This window comes from Podarcis bocagei, assembly GCF_964188305.1.
Source record: "Podarcis bocagei genome assembly, chromosome: 16".
NCBI lineage: Eukaryota > Metazoa > Chordata > Lepidosauria > Squamata > Lacertidae > Podarcis > Podarcis bocagei.
Window position 1 is genome coordinate 38,102,937 of NC_138142.1, and position 4,177 is coordinate 38,107,113.

Genomic DNA, 4,177 nt, shown 5'->3' on the forward strand with positions numbered 1-4,177 from the left:
TTCCCAGTTGAGGAGCACCGGGGACTTAAAGAATATCAGGTACTGAAGGTTCTACCTGCAGAAATAACATTCAAATATTCAGATCCACTGGAATTAATGGACCTAAGTAAGTCATGTTCCTCAATGGGTCTACTCTGAGTAGGACAAAAAAATGGATTAAACTGAAAGTTATTATGAATCAGTTAGTTAAGTCCATTGATATCAATTGGTTTAACTCAGAGTAGTCCAGTATGAGAAACAACCCATAATTGTTATGATTAAGTTAGTGATTAATGCCGGAATTGAGTTCCTGTGAGTTCAACCTGAGAAAAGCCCTGGGTGGGACTGACATTGGATTCAGCCTACAAGCAGTTTCTTAGCTGGATGTCCTGGCAAGCTAGTCAGAAGAGGGGAAATAATATCGCTGTCAGGGACTGGGCAGAGGACGAATGGCGGAGACCGCCTTCCCAGCCTGACCCTTCCAGAGAAGAAGACGACGGTACAGAATCACAATGGGGCACTATTATACCACTTTACAGAGTCATGTCTTCCCTCAAAGGATTCTGGGAGCCACTTTTGAAACGCTGGACCCATAGCAATTTCCAGGGAAGTGACCCAACTATGGCATGCAACATCAATAACAAGGAAGAAGATATGTGAATCATAACAACACTCATTGAAATTACTTGGAAGTGACTCAAGGAAAATGCTATTAGGAATTAATTGGAATCTTGTGAAAATAAAACTCATCATTGTCTCAGGATATATAGATAAAAGCCCCAAGCAGACACAGCAACATCGCCAGATTCCCTCAGCACAGAGACACTCAACTCGAGTTCTTTTCACTGCAGAGCTTGGTAAGGTATGCTATAATTCATTTTAAGTCAAGGCCTTTGGGTAAACTTGGAGGTGGAAATGAAAAAGAAAAAGAAACTCTCAAAGTCCATTTCTTTCCTGTTAAGGTGCACACCTTTTTATTTCAACTTTTTAACCTGTTCTAAATCTGTTTAGGCGGAAACTTAAGGCACAGAATGTTGGTGATCAGTGCAGAAGGGACACCTTAGTGTGTTGGTGATGCCTACTCAGAATCTATGAATAGTTTTGTATGATTTAGCAGAAGGTGAACAAGCTAATAGAGGGGTTGTAGATAATAAAAAATAATAATAATAGTTTTATTATTTGTACCCCATCCATTGGCCAAGATCTTGATGGCAAGTCTCCAATAAGCTATCTATATATCTATATCTATATCTATATCTATATCTATATCTATATCTATATCTATATCTATATCTATATCTATATCTATATCTATATCTATATCTATATCTATATCTATATCTATATCTATATCTATATCTATATCTATATCTATATCTATATCTATATCTATATCTATATCTATCTATCTAGTCTATCTATATCTATATCTATCATCTATCTATCTATCTATCTATCTATCTATCTATCTATCTATCTATCTATCATCTATCATCTATCTATCTATCTATCTATCTATCATCTATCTCTCTATCTATGTCTATCTATCTATCTATCTATCTATCTATCTATCTATCTATCTATCTATCTATCTATCTATCATCTATCTATCTCTATCGTGTTACATTTAGTTACAGTGGTACCTTGGGTTACAGATGCTTCAGGTTATGCATTTTCGGGTTGCGCACCGTGTGAAACCCGGAAGTACTAGAACGGGTTACTTCCGGGTTTCAGTGCTCACGCATGCACAGAAGCACTAAGTTGTGCTTTGCACATGTGCAGAAGCGACGAATCACGACCCGCAGGTGCTCAGACGTGGCACTGCTGGTTGTGAACGTGCCTTCGATACAGATCACGTTCGCAACCTGAGGTTCTACTGTATCTTGTTTTGTTTTTTATGGGGTTTTATCCAGCTATATACTATATCATTATATTACTATATAATAATAGTTTTAATATTTATACCCCATCCACTGGCCAAGATCTTGATGACAAGTCTCCAATAATCTAGCTAGCTAGCTATCATCTGTCTATCATGTTACATTTAGTTACCTTGTTTTATTTTTTTAATGTGGTTGTATCCAGATAAGTTATATTCAAGGTAGGCCAGTTGATATAAATGAGCCAAAGGCAGCGGTAGCCAATGCAATGTTCTTCAGATGCTTCGGCCTAGAACTCTGATTGCTCCTGGCTATATTGATCAAGTTGGCTGGGACTGATGGGACTTGTAGTCCAGAAGACCTGATGCAGACATTGCTGGCTATCCCTGAATTAAATTACTCCTGCCCATTGATTTCAGTGGGCCTATTCTGAAGGAGACTGAAGCTGGACACATGGAGGGTAATGGTATCAATGGCTACTAGCCACAATGACTAGGTTCACCCTCCACTATGAAATGCAGTATAACTCCGTTTAGCAGCAGCTACGAATCACAAGTGGAGAGAGTGGCTATTGTAATCAGGTCCTGATTGTGGGCTTTCCATTGGGGCCTCTAGCCAGCCACTACGAGAACACGAAGCTGGCCTGGATGGGTCTTCGGTTCTAAAATGTCTGTTGGAGAACCAGAACACTGTGAAATTGCATTAAAGTTTACCCTTGTACACTTTGTCCACTCTCCACCTGATGTGTCCTTTCAGATCTATACATCCACTTCAGCCAAGATGTCTTCCAGATGGAACCATTGCTACGCCAGCTGCCCTCACTCCACCATCCAAATTCAGCCACCTCCCTTCCTCCTCACCATTCCTGGGCCAGCTATCCACTGTCCCAACCAACCTTTCTGCATTGAGCAACACAACCCTTGTGCTCGCATGGTTCCCTGCCATGGAGGGGCACACCATGGTAGACATGGCTCAATCTACAGCCGTCCAACTTCTGGTTTGAGTTCAACCAGCATCTACTCCAAAAGATATGTGTCAAAAAGTGAGGGTGGATGCAGCTCTTGCCAGTTAGAATAAACCCTGAAGCCACCAACCACAGAATGAATATGAGGAGGACCATGGAGCAAGAAATCCAGATGTTGGATCCACTGTAGACATGAGTTCTAGAAATTTATGTTCCAATATACAACCTTCTAACTTAAAGGACCCCCTTTCACATCTGCTGAGGCAGTCACCTGCGCATGTCCTCAATCCAAGTTCAGCACTTTTCATTCTGAATCATGTTCTAAGCCGGGAACATTGTATTCTCATTGGGCATTGATGAAACCTGTGTTCTCGTTGGTGGTGCCTCACTATTGCCCTGTTTTAGCTGAAGAGGTGCCCTATTTTAAGTGCAATGTTCCACTGTGATTGCAATTGTAGGAGAAGAAGAGTGATAAAGTCTTTATCGTGTGAGATTTGTCCATCAATACTCATCTAACAATGTTAGGCTATTATTATTATTTTTTTAAAAAAATGTACTTGTGTTGCTTAAGTTCTACTCAATGTTTGCACGAGCTAGTCCTCCATGTTGTAACATGCTGGTCCATGTTTCCATTTAAAACAAACAAACAAACAAACAAACAAACACACTATCTGTTTTTGATGCTGCATGTCTTCATGTGGAGTCTGATTTGGCACTCTGTGTTACCTGAAATTCAACATGTGGAATTGTGTGTCTCTTCCCAATCAAAATAAATGCTTTACTGCATCAAAACTCCAGTTTCCTGCTGTGTTCATGTATTCCTTTTGATATCCAGATTCTCATGTGCTGATACTTTTAAAGGTGAAAAGTAACTACTGGATTCCCCCCTCCCCCCCCAAAAAAAATTAACAATATGTGAAGTCCTGTGAGGAACAGTGTAACGACCATCTTTCTGTTGGAAGTCTCACGGGAGATGGGAGACAGATGTTGATGTTACTGGTTTCCTGTTTCTTTGTCCAGTTATTCACTGACTCTCACAGAGTGCAGATGCATATTCTTTTCTGTCCTGCGTAGTTTGAAATAAACATAGCAATGTAGCTCATATTTCTAGCTGGTCTTCTGCTGTCAGGGTACTCTGCGTAATGAGGGAACATGCCTGAAGCCTCATTAAAGGCTTAGGTCCTTAATCACTGTCAGAGGAGAGCTTGATAGATTCCAAAGTACGTCATGGGGGAGAGCCATTTCAGCTCTGTCGTGAGGAACCTCCGACATTTTCCTGGTCCTGGTTGGTGTCATCTGGCCTCCCCCTCGCTGCATCTTTTCCCCCCTCATAGGACATGCTGCTCATCACAAC

At 40.7% G+C, this 4,177-nt stretch overlaps 1 long non-coding RNA gene across 1 annotated transcript; it reads left to right on the top strand.

Annotated features, from left to right (window-relative positions):
* The first annotated feature begins 751 nt into the window (after nucleotides 1-751).
* On the top strand, nucleotides 752-3,615 carry LOC308575313. The gene is made up of 2 exons (XR_014002761.1): nucleotides 752-841; nucleotides 2,616-3,615. It is a non-coding gene; the product is annotated as an uncharacterized lncRNA (long non-coding RNA).
* The last annotated feature ends 562 nt before the right edge of the window (nucleotides 3,616-4,177 follow it).